We start from the raw sequence: 22,233 nt of genomic DNA, 5'->3' as shown, positions 1-22,233 counted from the left end.
CAATTATGATTTTTGAAAATAAACTTGTTCATTTGAACACACTGATAGGTTCTTCATGCATGCTCTTATGTCATAAAGACATGCCATCAATTTAGTGGAACTGTAATTTCGTTTCTTTTGATTGGAGAAGGAAGAGTGGAAGAGAGAGAGTAAGAAATGGTTACAGTCAACTTTCATCTGAAATCTTTTCATGTTCTCCCTGGGTCTGGATGTATGTACATTTAGAAATAATAGAAATCCTTTGTGCGCTAGGTTCATATCTTTTCAATTTTGGCAGCTGCTGCAAAGCATTAAAAGAATGCTGAGACACAGAAGCAATTTGAACTGTTTAGGTACACCCTAAAATTCCACTGAGTTTTAGAATATTAATGAATAACATTGTGTTTGCCAGAGGCTAGAACTTACTGTAAGCGTTTCTTGTGCAAGAATATGTCAGAATGGAGAGCAAGTCTCTTCCTTGCCTTTTCTTCATTTCTTATTCTAAAGTTTCTGCCATCCAAACTGCACTGTTTCTTTAAGGGCTTTTTATGGATATTAGAGAGTATTTTTTCATAGTTCAGGTAGTTTATAAACACGGTCCAACCATTGTATCAAAATGTGTATTTTGATTTAAATTCCTTTACTTAGGAAATGAGGAATTCCCCCTTAACCCGGCTAAATGCTGTTCTTATTCAAGTTTTGTCAGGAAATGAGGCATTTTTTAGTTATAATTATTTCTGCAAACTGCCTTGGCTAAATATCTGAATTCGCCCTTTGGTCCTATAATTGGTGTGTGGTGTTGTTCTCAAGTCCTGAGTAAATGGAAACTTACAAGGGACTATGAAGGGAGAGCCAGTTGAGTCCAAAAAACACAGGGTCCTCTGGGTAAGTAGGAGATCATAAATGCTAAAAGAACAGCACGGGTTTGCCTTCCTAAAGATAAGTGCCCGTTGAAAGCTCAGAAATAAATAAAGCTATGCATTTTATTTCCTCAGGACTGAGGGATACAGCCTACAAAAAAAAATATCTTAAACGATTTTTTTGCTGGCCTCTGTTCCTTTCCCCTGCTCGTTCCCTCTGTCTGGAGAATTGTCACTTTACTACACAAACCTTGAGTTCAACACCAGGTGAATTTTTATTCATTCTCAAGATTTAACTTACTTACTTGTTGTCTTTGTGGGATGCTCCTTTTTTTTTTTTTGACTTCTCGGGCAAGGATTGTGTGTTCTCTCCATTCTGTACCCACAGCCTCCTTCCCTTCCACTGTCAGTGAACTGCTTACATGCTAACATCTGTCTTTGTCACCTGACTGTACTCCTTGATATGTTGAGACTACCTTTCTCTTCTGTTTTATTAGATATATCTTTGAATCTGTCTTTGGAATGTAACGGGTGTCTGTTAAATGTTTGTTGAATGAATGGATAGATTAATAATTTTATATTATTCTTTTATGCAAAATTTTCATAGATGGAAGATCATCTTTGCTTTCTGTCTTTTAAGTTTCATGAGGATATAAAATTGTGGACCACAAGTGACAGATGAAATAATTTGTATTTCTTTTAATTTTAAAAAATATAATAACAACACATTATATTAAGTGAGCATTGTTATTGCTAATGTTAAACTTGAAATATTAATACATCAATGTATATCTGTATATTTTTATGAAATCTCACTAACTTTCTGTGTTTTAGTACAGTTTTAAATCTGAGATATTATTTATCATCTGTGTTTCAAATTAAGAAATGTTAGCTGACTGAAAAATCTTAACAGCAAAAGTTAGTTTTAAACTTTCATTCATTATACAAGCAGAACATAGCATATAGTTTGAAAAAAAAATTTTAATCCTAATGTCATTAAACTACCCTTGACATTTTTGTCTGTATCCCTGCAGACCTTTTAAAATATATTTATGTACAAACTTTAAGTGAAAAGAAGATCACACTGTACATATTGTATTTTAACTGAGCATCACTTTTGAGTTGACCAAATTACCCAAAACATTTTAGGGAAGGAGTTGCCATTTGATGATCATCTCTGCAGATGATGCTCACAATGAAACTAGAAGGTCAACCATATGGAGAGGTTAAAAATAAAATCTGCTGGCCTTCAAAATCCTCTTATCAGCCACCTAACGGGGTCAGATGCTGACAATGATGCATCTGAGAGCAGTGAGTAAAGACAGATTGCAGAAGTTTCATAATTGTGAATTGTGTTCTCAATTAATTCATTTTTGCTTATTTTTGTTCCCAGTCTTGGGGTCTTTGGACTGTGCAAATTTAAGTGTCAAATTTCAGATGCAGCCCCAAAGGGCTTGTAGTCATTTACATGTTCATGCATGAAATAAAGTATTTTATGACATGTCAATCATATACCCAGAAATAAAAACAAAAAGTGTTTTCCCAAAGTAAATTTCTTCTAAATGTAGCTAAAAAGAGCTACTTTGTCATTAAAGTGAATGAATATTCATTTTTAGAACAGACATGATGTTTGGATTGTGTTAAACATATGTCTTTTCGTGAAAGTGTGAATCACAAAGATAAAATTTCATCTAAAAATAATATCTATAGAAATAAGCAATAAATATACACATAGTAGAATACTTTTTTTTGTAAACTTTAACTTCTTTATTTTTAATGGTTGTGATGTTGTTTATTTATTTTCTGTTATTAAAAGAAACTGGAGACCATGTTCATAGCTGAGTTATTCACAGAGGTGGAAGCAACCCAAGTGCCCATTGACGGATGAATGGATAAACAAAATGTGGTCTATACATAAAATGAAATATTATTCAACTGTAAAAAGGAAATCGTGACACATCCTACGACATGGAAGAACCATTAGGAAATTACACCAAGCTTAAATAAGCCAGTCACAAAAAGACAAATACTGTGAGAGTCCACTTATCTGAGGTATCTAGAGTTGTCAAATTCATAGAAACAGAAAGTAGAATAATGGTTGCCAGGAGATGGGTAGAGGGAGAATGGGGAGTTGTTTAATGGTTATAGAGTTTCAGTTTTACAAGATGAAAAAATTCTGGAGATTGGTTGCACAACAATGTGAATATACTTAACTCTCCTGAACTGTACAGTTAGAAATGGTGAAGATGGTAAATTCAATATTATGTGCATTTTACCACCACAACAATAACAACTGGAGAGAAAGTACAATTTTTGTATTGGAGTATATTTATTTTTTGCCATAATTGTTTCCACAGAATAAATGCCTAGGATTGCTCTTGGGCCTTTAATAGGGTTTTGATGTAGTACACTGTACTGATCAAATGCAGATATATAAGAAAACAGTAGTTAAGTTTCAGTGGTGAGTCACTTGTCCCTAAATTGCCCTATTTTATTTATTTTTGGTGTAAAACATTAGACATAGTGAATTATTACTTATAGAATAACTACAAGCTAACTAAAGTACTGAAATTAACATGTCCAAATATGTATTTAACAGAGATCCTTTTCTTTAATGGTTATCAATTCATAACCCAGAAACTTATTTATTCAAATATTTATTGACTGCTTACTATTATATCAGAGACTAAGCTGGGTTCAGATATAAAATGATATTAAGTCTTGTCCTCAAGGAGTTTGAAGTCATTTGGTGTAGGGTCAGTGGAGAGTAACGAGTAAACAGAAAAATTACAACAAAGTGCCATAAAGATTATGAAAAGGGCAAAATTAAGAGCGCAATGAAAAAAGTAAAAGTTTTGGGAATTCAGGGTTTCTCTTCCGGGGTTTCAGAAAAGACTTTATGGAAGAACAGATATCTTAGTTCAATGACAGATGGAAGTTAACTAGGCGAAGTGGTTGCAGGAGAAAATGGAGGGGACAATGCAGAAGCCTGTAGGCAGAGTGAGCCTGTGTTCCAGTTTTCTTGTGATAGATAGTCCTTTGTGCCTGTTGTCTTACAGTCCACGGTTTCTTGCCCTCTCCAAAGTCTAGGTTTAGCAGTCTGCTTGTAGGACTCAGAGAACATGGCTTAGTAACTGAGAGTAGTTTACTATGCTTAGAACATTGAGTTTGGGGGTGGGGAAAAAATACCACAGGTAAGAGGAGGTCGTATACTGAAGAGATATACATACCATCTTGTAACACGATTCTGGTGGCCCTGTGGAGCCATGCAAGATTCTTATAGAGGAAAATAGGATAAAGAGATATGTGCTTTAGAAATTCGTGTGTGGCTGCATTGTAGAGAAGAGATTATAATGGAATGAGCGGCAGGATCATCACTTAATGGTCAGCAATATAGTGAGGACAATAACTGGCTTTGGTTGTAGAGATAGAAAAAAGCGAATGAATTCCAGAGATATTACAAAGCTGGACTTAACAAGATTTCAAAATACATAGTCTCCCCTCATCTGTGGGGGGGGATACGTTCCAAGGCCCCCAGTAGGAGGAGGTAGGATAATGAGGGTCAAATACATGGTGATGGATGGAGATTTGACTTTGGTTAGTGAACACAATCCAATATACTAATGATGTATTATTGAACTGTATACTTGAAACCTATGTAATTTTATCAACCAATGCCACCCCAATAAATATAGTTAAAAAAAAAATCACCAGTTAAAAAAAAGACCCTCAGTGGATGCCTGAAACTGTGGATAGTACCAAACTCTATATATACTGTGTTTTTCCTGTACACACATAACTGATAAAATTTAACTTAAAAATTAGGCCCAGTAGGAGATTAATAACCATTAATAATAAAATAGAACAATTATAATCATATACTGTAATAAAATCATGTGCATGTGGTCTCTCTCAGAATATCTTATTGTTTTGCACTCACCCTTCTTGTGATGATGTCAGATGATAAAATGCCTACCTGATGAGATGAAGCGAGGTCAGTAAGACATTCTCAGTAAAATAAGAGTTGCTTGAACACAGGCACTGTGATGCCACAACAGTTGATCTGATAATTGAGAAGGCTACTAAGTGATCATTGGGTGGGGAGTTAGTGCAGCGTGGATACACCGGACAAAGGAATGATTAATGTAATGTCCCAGGCGGGATGGAGCGGCCCTTTCGAGAGTTCATCATGCTGTCAGAATGACTCGCAATTTAAAACTTATGAATTGTTTATTTATGGAATTTTCCATATAATATTTTCAGACCTCAGTTGACTGCGGGTAACTGAAACTGTGGAAAGTAAAACTGCATAAGCGGGGACTACTGTATTGAGTGTGAGTTTGTGTGTATGTGTTTGTGGGGGAGGAAAAAGTAAAGGAAGACATTATGGCTTGGACTCTTCAGTGAATGATGGAGCAGTTCATCAAGATAAGAGAAAGAAGGGGAAGTTTTGGAAAACATTCATTTTAACTGTTTGGGAGGGGATGGATAAGCCTAATGAGAGTCCATGGAATGGGACCAAAAGAGATCCAAAATAGGGAACCTGAAGACAAAAAAGAATTAACAGAAGATGAACATCTCCTAACAAACCAAATCAACAAAAATCAACCAAACAAAACCCGCAAAACAAAACAACAAAGCAAAACTGAGCAGGAGTGGGTCAGAGAAGGAGGAGGAAAACCTCAAGTGTCGTTTTAAGAAAGGAAAGGAACAAGGTGTTTTTGGAAAGAGGCAGATGTCAGTGGACTTATCAGAGAAGGATTTGGTAGCAAGGTTCTCGGTGGTGTGCTTGGTGGCAGGCGTTTCAGGAGTGCCATGGGGCTGGGCCAGGCTGACGTGGGGCACTGAGTTAGATCAGAGGTGGACGCTATGAGCAAAGACAACCCTTTCAAGAATTTTTACTATGAAGATGGGAATATAGCAGAAAGAATTATACTGAAGATATAGTTATAAAAATTTATCTTTATTAAAAATTTTCGTTGTGGTAAAATATACATAACAAATTTACCACAGTAATCATTTTTAAGTACAATTTAGTGGCATTAAGTACATTCATGATGTTGTACAACCAACACCACTATCTAGTTCCAAAACTTTTTCATTATCCCAAACAGGAACTCTGTACCCATTGCGCAGTAAGTCTCCATTCCCATCTCCTCCTAACCACTGGTAACTTCTAATCTTTCTCTCTGAACTTGCCTATTCTAGGTATTTCATATAAGAGGAATCATATAATATTTGTCCTTTTGTATCTGGTTCATTTTACTTAGCATAATGTTTTAAAGGCTCATCCATTTTGTAGCATGTATTAGAACTTTATTCCTTTTTAAGGTTGAATAATATTCCTGTACACACACACACACACACACACACACACACACACGTATATGTATATGTATATGGATACACACACACATATATATAAATACCAGTCTCTTTGTACATTAATCTATAGACACGTAGATTGTTTCTAGCCTTTGGCTATTGTGAATAATACTGCTATGAACATGGGTATACATGTATCTATTTGAATACCTGTTTTCCATTCTTTTGGGTATATCCCTAGAAGTGGAATTGCTAGGTTATATGGTAACTTTATGTTTAACTTTCCGAGGAACTGCCTAACTTCCACAGCAGCTACAACATTTTACATTCCTACCAGTCGTATATCAGGGTTCCAGTTTCTCCACTTTATTGCAAATACTTATTTTCTGTTTTATATGTGACTCCTAGACGTTAATAATGTCGCTACTGCTTCCTACCATTCAGGCTTTTGTGGACTCTCCACTACCAACACAAAAAATTATCTGTGAGGCATTATCTTCATTTTATAGATTTAAAGACTGAGGCTCAGGAAAGTTCAGAAGTTTGCCTAAGATAAGTGCACTGAATCTCTCAGGGTAAAATCTTTACAGCTATAAGGATTTAATATACTTATTAAGTTAGTCTTTGTTTTATGGGCGTGCGAACGTTTTTTATGGTTGAAAACAAATTTAATCACATATTCCAGAATATATATATTATACCTATATAACATATAAAATATATACTACTGTATTAATAAAACATAAAATAAAAACAATGTATATTTTATAAAGATAAGAATAACATTAATATGAAATTATTTAATATGAGCATAATATCTACTATTTTCTCTCGCTTTACTATAGTTTTTGTTTTTGTTTTTTTAATTCCCTCCCCTCACACTTCCACCCCTGACCTATGAATGTTGCCATCTCCCCTTAAGAATTGGATCTCTGAAGGTGGGATGTCTCCTCCCAAGCATTCACAGTACACACTTGGCACACCCAGGATATGGGCCATGGCTCTGCTGGGGCTCAAACCCAGGACCTTCTGCGTGTAAAGCAGACGTGCTAACCACTACTCTATGGAACCACCCCTACTATGGTTTTTTGTATCCATTTCTGGGAAGATGCATCATTACTTGTGTAAATTACTGATAAAAATGGCTAATAGGCTTATTATATGATGTGTTCAGGCATTTTTTAAAACAAATATTTAAAACATTCTTTGCACGTGAAGGACATTTACTCAAGTCAGTTCACAAAAACATATCAAATGCTATTTTGTACATGTCACGATCTTGTTTTGCTCTCTGCAAAAATATGCAATATAATAATGAATGCTGTTTTTCTGAATCACTAAGCTACTGTAAAATCAAATTTTAACTTAATAGCTAGATAAAGTTCTAAAAACTTGTCCCTGAGGAAGTGCCTCTTATTATGAGTAGTATAAGCAACATCAAATTTACTTGTAAAGCAATATTTGCAACCTTTATCTATAACTTGCAGTTAAATTGTCTTTGGAAAGGTGAAAGAGGTGATGATTTATCTCATGAAGTTGTTTATGCTGATATTTTGGCATTTTGAAGAAAAATGCAAATATATAAAATCTAGTAGAATGTCAGGGGAAAACTGGCAAATGACTCCATATGCTCTCAGGAAAACAACATCTAAATACGTACATCTTTTCTAATGGCCCGAATTCACTTGAATCTGTTTTTGTTTTGACTGTTTTTTTACATGGATTTGCTCTATAGCAGCTACCAAATAGAAATATTCCAAAGAGGAAGAAAGAAAAGGAAGATATTTGGTATGGAGATTGTAAATTTTTTTTTTTTAATTTTATTTTATTATGAGTCAGAGCAGTCAGCTGTTTTACTTTTGATGGTAATAATTATTTAAGAAGATTTGAAATGTATTTTTGTGATTACATTTTAAGTACATTAGTAAGTTTTTCCTGCATGTTGCTTTGTTTTTTCGTTGATTGAATAAAATAAATTTTCCCTTCTGAAACAACATCACATTCAATTTTTCAAGATCAGAATTAGTCAACTTTCTTTTCGGTGGCTCCTGAAAATCTGATGGCTAAGTAAAGGTGACTATCTAGCTAAATTCCAGAGACTAGATTAAGGAATGAGAAGAATGACATCAGGGGAACAGCTTCTCAGTGAACACAACTACTGTTGATATTAGGTCCAGAATAAGCAAAAGATGACAATTTTCCATTTTTGCAGGAGAGTCAAGAACATACTTTCTAAATGTGTTTCATATCTTTCACATATCCTTTTCATTCTTTATTTTAACAGGATTTGTAGATGGTAATTTGGGCCAACAGGTTTACCATCTCATGCAGAGCTGACTTGATTTCCAAACATGTTATCCTCTCTTTTGGAAGATAGGTTAATATATATGATACAAGAGGACCCAGACCTAGAAACAAACACTTGGCAGACAATCCCTATAAAGCAGGTAAGAGTACTTAACCATCATACTCAGATTGTGGGTCTGGAACTGCTCTTTCGAGTGATGATGATGATGGCGATGACACTAGTAAGAGTAGCTAACATTTATTCAGAGTTGATTAGAATCTAGTTTACTAAGATCTTTGCATGTATTATCTCACTTAATCTTGAGTTAGTTACTCTCACAATCCCCATTTTATAGATGGGGAAACTGAGACATAAGGACACATCACTTGTTCAAGGTCACATATTTAATAGCAGAGACAATATAAGAACTCAGGCTTTCTGACTGCAGGGCTTATGTCTATCACACTCTACTGCCTCTAATTTTGGCAGTAATTTTTTGGCAGATGGTGATCACAGAAGTTGCTTAAAGTTACAACTTTTAAGTACTCATTTTTTTTCTAAAGCCAAGTTATGTTGCTTTTATTCCCCCCAAATTATATTATCACTTTTGTAGTTTTGAAGAAGGGTGTGAAAATTTGAAATGTTATCTATTCTCATTTAATTTTCTACTTTCCATGGAGAGCATACCATACCCAGATCTAAATGTCATTACCAGTTGTTTCTCACACTTGACGAACGGGAAAGTACATGCTCAGTTTTGAGCAGAGGCTCTCTTGTAGGAGTATGATAGTGCTCAGCAAAGTTTGGCACTTGTGTTTGGCAAAACATCCTAGGCAGATGAATGATTCATATGGAAGGAGCACTGCTACTCAAAAAGGTGCATTAATATGAATATTAGCACCTCTAAGTGTTTGTGAAATAACCTTAGTGGAAGGACTAGGATATTGACAAAACATTTTCAAAACATTATACTTCATTTAACGGTTAAAGGTATAGACAAAGAGTAATTTACTGCAGAAGTTTGTGATGATTCAGTTCCAAGTCATATGTGATAACTATATATTTTAGAGGAATGTTAAACAATATGGATGTGATAATCTGATTTTTAAATATCATCATTACACTGAGTTCTAAATATAATTAATCTATAACCATTCTTACAACAGATATTGCTATGTGACAAGCAATACTTTGCTATAATAAGAAAAAATGTAAATTTAAAATTTAAGTGATTTCAGAATAATTTTCAGCATTTATTCAGGGGTTATTAAGGCAAATGAAAGGGATTTTTATAAGGTATAGTTCAGTTGACGTTTTCCTCCTTAGAATTCACATTATTGCCACAGCCTACAAATGACAAACATTTGTGGACTATGGCAGCAATCTGTTGGGTGTTTCAATCTATTTTGAGCTGAAATTGATTAGCACTTTATGAAAAGTGTACAGAAAATTGCCATGCTTATCAAGGCAAATCAAGCCATAATTCTGCCTTTTTTTTTGTACACCTGCAGCTATGAATATTTTTTTGGTGGATACATCGAGATGTGCTCAAGGATATACATATTGGACTGCATATCATGCAATTTATTCTGATCTTACTGACAGTTTGCAAACAAAAACTCAAAACAAGATGCAACTGTGTGCAGCTCCCGAACTGTAGGTTCTGATTTTGGCATCCATGAATGCATGAGGAAAGGGGCTACAGCTGAGAAGGTGTGCTTTTGCTCATCTTACTGTGAAATATAATCTGGGCATTTGTTTGATGATTTCATAAAATATGGAGGAAATTTGAACTAAGGTGTTTACCTGATTGCTTTTTTTTTTTTTTTTGGCCCCACATTGGTAATAATAAGATAAGAAATGAAAATAACTTGGAGTTGATGATGGTAGTGACAGGAGTTAACTGTATTCAAGGAGAGTCATTAAGAATGAGGAAATGAGGAAGTGGAGCAATAATGGTGAACTTCACATTGTGAGGAAGAGCCCTTTCTGTGGCTGCACTTACAGTGAAAAACAAGTATCAAAGGCGAAAGAAAAGGAGGAAAACCAGGGACTATGTGGAAGTCAGCATTATGTGATAGGATTTTTAAAATAGAAAAATGATGTAGAAATAGGCTAGTTTTTATGTTGTCACTTTGGGGCAGAATTGAAAATAGATATCATGGGATTAAAAGAAAGAAAGAATATCATTGAAAATTTACATATGCTATGGAGTTAGCTATTCACCTAAAACTCATGTTAATTCTAGCAAATGTTATAAGTTGCTACTTTAAAGTAGCATATTTTGTGCACATTTTTTACTTTATGCCTGGCTCTGTCTATAAAAAGATCGTGAGTCATCTTGCTAAGTTCTATATATGCAATGAGTCTATTCTGATAAAGTTCTGTATTACATGAACATTTCTAATAAAAATGATCTTAGAAGTCACTTTTTAGATGTTTATTATGAAAAATAATGAAAACGAAGCAAATTTAAATCACTTGTGATCCTCACACTCAGAGACAACAATGTTAACATTTTGGAGTACATCAATCCAGTCCTTTTTAGTATAGATTTGATATGATAAACTGTTTTGGGATTTGCTTTTTTATACAATACACTATGAATCTGTTTAAATAGCTGTGTCATTGAATACTCTCCTATAACGTTATATTTAGAGAATACACAGTTCTTTTTAATCATGTGGATTTTTAACAGTATCATATGGATTTCCAACAGCCAATCTCTACATGGTTGGATATTTAAATATTTCTTGTATTTTGTAATTAACAATAATGAGAATATTTATTATCATCATCATCAACATTAAAAAATTTTCCTAAAGTGAAATTTGCATAATATGTAACACCACGCTGTGTGCCCACCAACTTTTCTCTTGTTTCAAGGTATCTCTGTCACCCCAGAGTAAAACAATTATCCCTTAGGGGGTAATTCCCTTTCCAGCCCCAGCCTGCTTCTCTGTCGTTATTTCCTCTCCTCTCAAGACTACTCTCAGGTGTTATCAGGGCCCAAACTGGCCTTGTAAGTTCCTGCCCTATCACTTTTGTGAGCTTCATTCATTTTCCCATTTTTCTCCATCCATTATTCAAGCCCAAGTCAATTTACATCTCCTTTGTGAAAACTACTTTTACCGGCTAAGCCTAAATGATCTCTCTCTCTTGAAAACTCTTAGCACACATATCTGTACTGTTTATTTGGCCCATTTTTTCATCATATCTTGTAATACCAGTTCAGTAGCATGTGTTGCCCATAAATCATATTATAAACAATTTCTGTTTGCTGCAGTGGTATCTTATCTACTTTATGTCTTCTGATAATTATCTTACTACATGGCACAACAGAAACACAATAAATTCTTGTCAAAATAAATTAAAATTCAGTTTTTCTCTTACAGATCTTAGCATAGTGCTTAGCTCATAGTAGAGTCCCAATAGATATTTGCTGATTGATTTTAACATATTTATACTTTTATCTAATTCTCTCTCTTGAGGTCACGAGTTCTGCATAACAGCTTTCTAAAAAAGTATTGTGTACGCTTTTATTCATATGACCTAATTTAGGAGATTGCTGTTAATTTTTAAATAGAGATTTATTGAATAAGGCTAAGGCAGTATTCATTATTTGTGAATCCTCCCTCCTTCCCTCCCTCCCTCCCTCCCTCCCTCCTTCCTTCCTTCCTTCCTTCCTTCCTTCCTTCCTTCCTTCCTTCCTTCCTTCCTCCCTTCCTTCCTGAGTTTGGTCTAGCCTTTTCTCAGCCTTTATCTTTCTAAAATACATGGCAAATTCTAAAATGTAGGATTATGTTTTTGCTTTTGTTTTCATAATGGTACTGGTGGTTGGTAACTTCAGAGAACATTTCTACAGCAACTTGTGGGTTATTTTTGGCTATTATTTCTGATATCTCAGAGCTCATTTTCCTAAAAATTTATATGATTTCTCCCTAAATGTATTTGCCTTGCACTTGTGCCCATTTTGATTGGCCTCAGTAGTTCGAATGCATGTTTCCAGAGGTACTAGAAATAATAAATTGGTATAATTATGTGTAGAATTTTTTCGTTCTATGGAGATGTTTGTAAAGCAAAATAATGTGAATTTATTTGGTAAGTATTCTTTTGCTTTTTGAAATAATACCTATTTTTGAAAAATTCTATTCCAAGAAAATATTTTTTCTTCTTTATTACTTCTGAGGAAAATTTCTTGCTAGAAATTGATGATTTTCTTCTCCTTGTCTCTCTTATATGATTCCATAAAAAGAAATGAAAAAGAAATGCAGTAAACATCAGATTCAGAGCTAAATCTCTTGAAGAGTACCTCTTTATATTTCTGATAGACATTTTACAGCATAAGGGCTACTGTTTATTTTTATTGTTCTTATAATCAGTGAATAGGTTCAGCTTAATTTTATTGACACTCCTTTTTAAAACAATTCTGCCTGATTTCAGAAGTGACATCTTTTGCATCAGAGAGAACTAAACTATGCAAAGTGGCGTCCTTTGAGGAACGCTCATTACCAGAGTGGCAACAAGGAACTCAGTTTAAGCTGTTCTTTAGTGATTGCAAACTGGCTCACTTCCCAGCTCTTAACAATTTCAGCTTGGGTTTTTCTTGATTGACCATCAGTCTTCAGCATCTCTAAACACATATATTACACGCACACACACACACAGAAACACACACTTGGCCAGACACAAGATAAACAAACAAAGACTCTTATTAAACTTGAGGAACAGCTTACACAGAGAGATTTAATCCTTTTTTGCATAAATAAGATTCCTCTTCTGTTATTGTGTTTTGGACTATGGGAAGCCTATAAAGCTTGACCGAATTTTCCAAAGGCATAGTCAACTATGGAATGTTTTTTAGTGGACATGATATTCAGGATCTATGACTAACACTGTTCCAACATAGTTCTCTCTAGTCTAAAACACATTGCCAGACTAATCATTCTAAAATGAATTTGCAACCGCCACTTCCAGCTTCAAAAGTTGTTAGCTCATTTTTTCATAAATTCTGTCATCTATTTTTGGGACATTTACCATGTGCCAGGATCTATACCAGACAGAGTGTCAGAAATCTCCCTATAGATACCCCCATGCCCATTCTGCCTCTTGCACCAGTTCTGCATGTGATAGTCATAGTCTCCTTAACAACACAAATTTGACCATGTTACCCTCCTGCTTAAAATGTTTCGATAATGTCCCATTACAATTTGCATAAGTCCCAAACTGCGTATCACAGCTCACAAGGCCAGTGTGTGTAGCCCCTGCTGTCCTCTCTGCCCTCCTTCCCTTCTAGTCTGTTTTTTGACCACTGTGTTCCAGCCACATTGGTCACCTTTCTTTGCCTAGATGAGGCCAGGATCTTTCTCATCTACAAGCCTTTGTACATGCTGTTCCCTCTGTCTGGAACACCCTAATCTTCCCACAGTTGGCTCCTTCTTCTCTTTTGTGTCTTATCTTAAGTGTCACTCCTCAGAGAGTTTTCCTCTGACCACACTATGTAAATAGGCTTCCCCCTAACTCTCTTTTGTTATAATTTTCCTTATAGCACATTCAAAGTTTAAGTTTATATTCATTTGCTTTCTGTATTATTATCTGCCTCCCCAATTAGAGAATAATGTCACGAAGGAGTTTATAGACTGTGAGAGCAAAGTGTCCATCGGATTAAAGAGAAGGTGTAGTGTGAATGAAAATTTGAGAGAGCTAGAAAAATGGAAGACCGTGGCCAGATGGGCTTCTAAGACTTTAAATGTGCAGCAGTTCTCCGGACAACTTTTGGAATGAGCCTGTGGGTGTAGGAGGCCAATGCCAAGTGGAAATGAAGTGAGGGTTGCTGGAGTTGAGTGTCTCCATGAGCCAGGCTTCATTAGACACTGGAAACATAAGTCTTAAAAACGAAATCCAAAGCTCAAAACCCACTATGGTATGTTTTTCATTTTTTCTAACTCGATTCCCTACCGATGCTATTTATTAACCTCCTACCTCTGCTACATTCTTTTCCCTAAATCCTGTTAAGGCCCACTCTCTCTTTCCTTTCTGCTTGTCTAAATTACACCCATCCTGTAAGCCTCGACTCTCAGAAGTCCTTTCCAATCATCTCCTTCCCAACTGCTTCAGTCTCCCACTGACGTGTTATTTGTCTCTCCCCTGGACGTGTAGAGGGTTGTGTGTACTGCCATTGTGCTTTAACCTCTTTTTTTGCTGCCATGTGTTTTAACCTTTTTCTCACAGGTCTTATTTTTCCAGAGAGACATAAGCACCTTGAGTGCATAACAGTTCCTCATATATCTTTGTAATATCATGTCCCAATGAAGTGGGAAGACATGGGAAAACATTTGATGATGGAAAATTAAGTGAGGATTTCTTCCATGTATAGCTGCCAGAGTGTTATATGGTGCTAATATATAACTGACTAAGAAATTAACCATTTGACTTCTTTGTTTATAAAACGTGTTGCCTGTTATTTCAGCAAGAAACTGATGGAGACAGGCTAGACCTCCAAATTAGTATTCAAGCCTACTTTTTCTTTTCTTTTCATTCTGAAATAACAGCAGTATACTTTCTAAATTTTCCTACCTTGTGTTCTGTTCATTACTTTATCTTCTGTGAACTCTTACAATAATTAATATATAACATCATCATTCAACATGGTTGAATAATAGTAATTTTGGGGTAATGCAAAGTGAATAGATTTTTAAAAAATTTAATCAAATTCAAAGAGTATTGAGCACAAGGCAACCTTTGTTGATTGAAAAGTACTTTAAAGTCTCATAAGCTGTAATTATCAACAATTATTATTGAGTCCCAAGTGAATGAAAGTTAATAGATAGTTCTGTTCAGTAAAATGCAAGACTAGCAAAAGGATTATTGTATTAGATAATCTGGAGAGTAGCCAGGTAAGTGGAATTTGGAATTTCCTGCCATTATAGCATGGAGATATGGCACATGGCAAGTCACAGATAACTAAAACAACCATAGCCATTTTGAGTTCTTCATTTGCAATGTTTTTGAAAACCTATTTATTCATTCAGCAAATGTTATCTTTGTGTTGTGTTGTGTTGTGTTGTGTTGGAGGCTAGAGACAATTACAAAGGGACTAAGGCAAGCACAGTCATCCACCCTCATGATGCTTACGTTATCTCTAGTACGAAGCATGTGATTTTTTTGACATTGATTTTTTTTATATTGATTTCATATGATCACTAAGTGCTTCCTGACTGACATTATCATAAATACATGTTGGTAGCACTTTTATGTATATTTTTATAATTAGATGTTTTCTTTGCACATGTGACTCGAGTCCCAGAAAAATACAGAAAATAGTTGAAGATCTGAAAAGACTACCATGCTTTCTCAATTCATTAAAGATATAGCTCTTTGAGGAAAACCTGATGAAATAATTTGAGCATGTGCCTTAAAGATCAGACCTAGAGATAATTCAAGAGCATCCTCCAGTAAACTGAGAATTCATAGAGATAAACTCAGAAGGTCTGTGCTAAGTTTATTCACATGGGCTGTTAACTCTGCTCCATTGGTTCCTATATTTCTCTGTCCTTTCTATCTTAATTTCAGGCTTTTAGGATTTTAATTAAATTGCTTCTTCTAAAGTCATCTTTAAAATGATTTGTTTGGGTACCAGTCTGTCTCTGAATTTATCTACACCTTCACACTCACATCCCCCACCTTGGTCTTGTCTGTGTGGTAGGGAACATTTTAAATGTCTGTTCTGAGCCTTTGCAATGCAAAAATGACAATATATTGTTGATTAAAAAAAAGGAGTGACATTCTTAGGAGAAAAAGTAGCTATGCTTTTTTCTTTTCTTCACATTGTCAGCACTGAGGGTCTATGGGAAAGACTAGGTATTGAACTCAGATCACCAGGCTGCCTTAAAGTGTACTTTGGATATACTTAGAAGCCAGGTAGAATGTGCCTTCTTTTAAGGTCAGAGTCTGCATTTAAATAGAGAGAATTAGATTAATTGGCAGATAAACTGAGATTCTATTTACAGGAACTCTTAAAGACTTTTAATGTTTGGCTCTAATGTTGAATGTGGGAGTGAATCTTTTCATATATATTTCCTTTGATTTCTTCTGTAGAGTTATAAGGATGTCTTCTGACCCAGTTACCTTGGCAGGAATGTTAATATATTGCCAGTCGAATTCAGATATGGTCATTGCCCAGCATAAAGTAAATATTGTCTTTAGTATTTTGCTTTAGAGATAGATTTGTTGCTTTAACTGATACCGTACATGTGTATTTTTTTAAAAAAATAAGCGTATTTTACTGCTGAATGATATCATGGCATTTAATTTTAGGTTTACCTTAAAAATTGTTTTGGCTGTTTCCTATGACCAGAGAGATATTTGGGAAAAAAGGAAAAAAATATGAATCAAAGATTAATAAACAAAATTATTTCAGTAGCATCAAGTTAGGATTGGAAGAAGGCAAGAGCATTTTAAGAACATTAATGAGTAGAAACCATGGATCTTATACTTGGACGTGAAAATTGGGGAGAAAATGATATGTATATATAAATATTATTTCCTTATGGGGACCTTTCCCATTCTCTTAGACTAGGTCAAGCATGCCTATTCTACTTTCTCATAACAGTAGGTACCTTTTTCTTCACCACAACCAGTGTAGTACTAAATGTAATTATTTAATGCCAGCCTCTCTCTCCCCATTATTCTTTTATTCACTGATATTCTCAGTAAACATTATAGAGCATAGCACATGGGCTCAATGCATTAAAAATAAAGTAAAAAGTTGGAAAGACAGACAATTAAAAGAGAATGAAAGAATACAACTTTTTTTATGGTTCATACGAGAATGAAAGAATACAACTTTTTTATGGTTCCCCCGATGAAAAATAGTCAATAGAACTGAAAAATAAGATGTCTTATTTTCAGCTACAGGGAGTCATATATTTTCTTCATACAGATGAAGATTCATCTAAAAACACTTCATTTTTAATTCTACTATTTTCAAAATACTTTTGTATCTGATATCTTGTTTTTACCTTAGTCTAATATAAGAACGTATGGGTAGAAATTTATATTCACTTTATTGATTAAAAGACAAAAGAACAATTTTGAAAAATTCTAAGGGGACTTACCTAAATGTGCATAGTAGGAAATAAAATAAAACTCTTTGATTTTTGACTCCTAAAATGACTCTCTTCTGCCAATTTTACTTAATATTTGTCTTTTTTTCTCACTTGAAAGGGCAGTGAAAGAAAATCCTTGAATCTCAGCTATAGCTATTCAGTAAGAAATACTCAGTGAATAGTGGAAGCTTAATCCCAGCTATGAAAATGTCTCTGTGTTTGTCAAAGCCAAAGTTGATTTTGCTCTATGGAGCTGCCAAAGAAGAAATTACTTGGTGAAGAGGTAAAATAGAGTCGTAATATGATATAAATGTTTCTAGAAATGGTGTCAGGATGCCGTGTGTAAGTCAGGGCATCTCTTGTTAGAGAGAAACAAGTTAAAACTAACTCATTTCATGAGAAGTGTACTGATCAAGCTGAGAGCTCCCTTTTCTGCTTTCCATTTTTTTTCTCCCATAGCTATCACTTGGTAAAAATTATGCTTGATGTCAGGGTGCCAGTTATAGTTTATTTAGACTACTTTTGTACATTTTTTTCTGGCTGAAAAATGAATTTAATTTGTCTTGTTTAGTGTATTTTCAAATAATTTTTAATAAAAATATTAAAAAGTAAATGATGGAAAGGAGATTCTGTTTCATCTAGGCAGGAAAATTAAACTAGTTTTTTTTTTTAGTGAACGTGGAAACTGTAAGTTGTATGATTACAGAGTTAACACATAATTGGGTAAGATAAAGATCTAGGAAAAGCTGGGAAGTCGATGTAGTGGAAAGTCTGTTGGCCTTGGAATCAAACCATCTAAATTTGAGCCCAGGATCTTATCAAGTGACCTTAGGAATATCATTTAAATTATTTAAGCCTCAGTCGTCTTATTTATAAAGAGAGAATAAAAACACCTGCTTCAAAGGGTAGGAGGTAGTAGTTATAAAAGCACTTTCTAAATTGCAAATTGTTAAACACATATAAGGTATGATTATTAAATGAGAAAGGCACTTGTAATACATGCAGATCTTAGAATGACAATCAGTAAGTAATAGCTAAAATGTGATTTTAATTTCCAGAGTTATAGCTATTGAGAAGTATTTCCTCATGTCAGCTCTGGGCAATAACATCTCAGATGGTGTTTGAGCTGAATGAGCTTAAGTTTGGACTATTGTGAAACTTCTGCATGCTGCTTCTTGGCTTGGTTGTACCAAGTCTGAGAAACCTGGCTTGACTTCCTTCCCTGCAGTTTTCTCTTGTAGGAGCGCTGTTATCATCTATCCTGCTGTAATGTTAAGAAGAATATCTTCATTTCACCTTCTGAACTACATGTTACTTATGCAATTTAGTTTGGATTTCATTCTTCCAGAAAGGTGTAGCCACATGCTTTCTATAATACACCTCTGTTCCTTCATAACCTTCAGTGCAACACAGCAGTTCTCAAGGTGCTTATCTTATATTCGTGGTTTTTTTCCCCAGGAATAACCTTCACTGCAAAAGAAGTGTATTTGGTTTGGAGATTATAGATATGCTATATTTATTCATGTGTATTCTGAGTGAAGTGTTTATTTTCCGAAACCACTTCTTGCCCCTCCCCTCTTGACCTTAAGTTTCTAGGAATGGAGAGTTGATTTGACTAGTGCTGAATCATATAGGAAAATTCTCTAAAAACCCCCACGTACCCTTTAATATATTTGGTTTGATTCAAAGATCAGTTTACCCTTTCAGAGTATATATGGAAAAATATCAATTAATTGTATTATTTTAAAGAAAAATCTTAGCCTATCTTACAGTTAATTATTTTTTAAAAAAATATGTTATTTCCTGAGCATTGTCTCCAACTATAGAAGAATCACAAATCTTTTTCTAGGCCTTGATTTACTATTAAGTCATGTTACTTTATGATTATTAGTAATTAATTGGTTATTACCCTCCCTTTTCATCTTTGAAACTTATAATGAGATCAGGGTTATAAAATGAAGCTTATTTTACCCATTTATCTACATGAGAAAGCTCAGTGATTGAATATAAGGGAGTCATTACTGCCAGGTTTTTAAATATGGTTTATAAAGCAGATGGGCTTTGACTATTGATGGTCTGATATATTTTGAGAATTATCAAACACATAATGTGAGTCTATCCAAGAGAGGAAATGGTTTACTATTTTATAACAGTTAGTATAAACAAGGAATCCGTTGGTCTAAGATAGATTTGACCTGCCTTTTGCCAACAGTCATGGCCTTTTTATAATTAAAAGGATAATAACTAATTAGGAATAAATGGTATTATGCCATTATTTGAATGGAGAAGGCTTCTTTAATATTGGAAGCAGGCAGTTTCAGGGGAAGTGACTTTCAGACATTAAATGTGAAATAGGTTATAGTGTTCCCTACCTTCATTTTTCTAAATATCAGTATTTTTTTTCCGACAGAAAAAGAAAAGAAATAGGAAGATTTTACAGTTTCTTTTATGTTACATGACTTCAAGTCCTTTTCAAACAGAGAGGACAGAGTGTTCATGGCACTGAAAAAAAAGCAGGGAAAACCATTATATATGGAGAATTTTATAATTCGGTGCAAGTGAAAACTCTCTTTGACGGCTTGTCATTTTTCTAAAATATGTATATATATATATATTCCTGGGGAGAAGTGGTACGAAAGACAATCACCAGTATCATGACAAGTGTTTCACAGTGATCGGTGGGGCATTATTTAAAAGGAATGATCACAACCCCAGACAGTAGTCAGGTACTCGTGGTGTAAAACAAGAAGTGGAGACTGAGTGAGAGAGGGCCCCAGAGTACTGCTCTTCAAGTCAGTGTTTAATCTCCAAGTGGTTTAAGACATTTCCTGTTCAGTTAGTTCATTCATTCATTCAAATATTTATTGAGTATCCATGATTTGCCAGGCACTGTTTTAGATGAAGACTTTAACAGTGAGAAAAACAGTATATACTCTCATGCAGTTTATGTTCTAATAGGGAAGATAGACAATGAATTAACAAACAAATATGTATTATAAGGTCAGATAATGATATGTACTTAGAGAAAACTGAACTGAAATCAGGGGAGAGAGATTGATCAGGCTTGTCTGAAGGACCTTTCCTTCATTTGTCCATTCACCTATGCATCTGCTAATCTGTTAGTTAAATGAATATGTTATCTACCTTAAATGAGACAGAAATAGTTTCTGCTTTCAGAGAGTTTTGTGAGTGAGTTCTGTGGAAGTTAGAACTCATTTTCCTATAGAAAAGTTAAGCAAATGAAGTTAAGATTCTTAGCTGGTTCACAAAAATCTCCTTTAACACGTTAAAACTTGGTGGTGGTACTAATGATGGGAGATTGCGTTCTGGTTCTTGGGTGGAGGGAGAAAACGAGGCAGAGGAGGGGAAAGTGAGGAGAGGACGTCCTCTTCCTTCCTTCCTACCTACCGGCCATTTCGTGGGCAGATTTTTAAATAAACCAGTTTTCGTTTCCCCTTCTTCTGTCAGATTTTGAGCACCCCAGACTTTCCTTATTTCCCCTCACTGCCCTTTCCATCCCCATTCAGCCAAGTCAGTCTACTCTTAGAAAGTGCTTTGTGACATTCAAGTACTTTCTTTATCTTTGGTTCTCTGTCAGGTACCTTGTGAGGAGAGCAATTTGACTGAACTATGGATGAGGCATAATGTAAACATAACCCTAACCTGAACAAAGGCATTTGCATTTTCTGAAGAGACTTGAATCACTAATTGTCGGGGTTTTAAGCTGTCATCTAATAAAGCTAAGTGAAAATACTCAGAGAGTATATTCCACTGTAGAGAACTACTGTGCGGGTGGATTTCGAAGGCCAACACTTCTTTCTACTGGGAAGTGAGGTATACAGCCTTGCTTTTCACCTTTTGCTCTTCCTTCTAATGAATAAAACTGATGTTTTCTTCTCACATGGCTCCCATGCCTGGAGGGATAGAAGGCATTTTTATTTTCTACCTTTTATAAGTTGGAAGTGTGTAAGTCAGAAGTGGTATAGTAGAGTTCGTTCTACTGAGGTAGATAGTCTGGCCTGCCACCATGTGTGGGCAGAGAGCCAGTAATGACAGCTGCGAAATTCATATTAGAGACTGTGTTTCCTGACTATCTGATTTGCTAGATATTTCACGTGCATTCATGATTTCACTCTTTCTTCACCACAGTCCTGCAGGCTGTGTACGAAGACCATCCACAGCTAAGGAAGGTCGAGAGGTTGAGTAATCTTCCCGAAGTGACATGGCTAGTAGTGGAGTTGAGATTCAAGCTCAGATCTGTTCGATCCTAAAGTCTTTTTTCTCCTCACCCCTATTATCCTAAAAATAAGTGAAGGATGATTCCCGAGAGGTCTGTTAACTCAGGATCATTAAGCGGCTCCTCATGTCTTTTCTGGTGAGGCAAATGGACTAGGCTACAGAAAAGAGAGACTGGCAGCTTGAGTTCTGTTTGAGTGGTTTTTCTCATGTTGGCTCTGACATGTGGACTGGGGTCTGTTCCCACATCTGGTAGCCGCACTGCAGCAAGTCTCTTAGGCCCTCCATGCTCAGACTCTGTCCTGAACTTACTCATTCACTCTCTTTTGATTATTTAAAATAGTAACATGGAACAGTGAATTAGTATATTGAGCTGATAACCCTCTCGGTCCTTCTCATGCTCACTGTTAACAGGACCTCCTCCCCCCACCCCCACCCC

The 22,233-nt window shown here is 35.2% G+C and overlaps 1 protein-coding gene and 1 long non-coding RNA gene across 3 annotated transcripts in view; both read left to right on the top strand.

Annotated features, from left to right (window-relative positions):
- The window catches only part of PRKD1 (protein kinase D1), a 280,608-nt gene that overhangs the window by 33,293 nt on the left and 225,082 nt on the right, over positions 1-22,233 (top strand).
- On the top strand, positions 8,489-19,215 carry LOC112475546. Of its 2 annotated transcripts, XR_003044749.1 has the most exons (4): positions 8,489-8,611; positions 9,963-10,164; positions 14,063-14,374; positions 17,677-19,215. It is a non-coding gene; the product is annotated as an uncharacterized LOC112475546 (long non-coding RNA). The 2 variants fall into 2 exon arrangements; XR_003044750.1 differs by lacking the exons at positions 14,063-14,374; positions 17,677-19,215 and having other exon boundaries at positions 9,963-10,300.

This window comes from Pteropus alecto, unplaced genomic scaffold, assembly GCF_000325575.1.
Source record: "Pteropus alecto unplaced genomic scaffold, ASM32557v1 scaffold171, whole genome shotgun sequence".
Lineage (NCBI taxonomy): Eukaryota > Metazoa > Chordata > Mammalia > Chiroptera > Pteropodidae > Pteropus > Pteropus alecto.
This window is presented reverse-complemented; position numbering and strand designations above follow the sequence as displayed.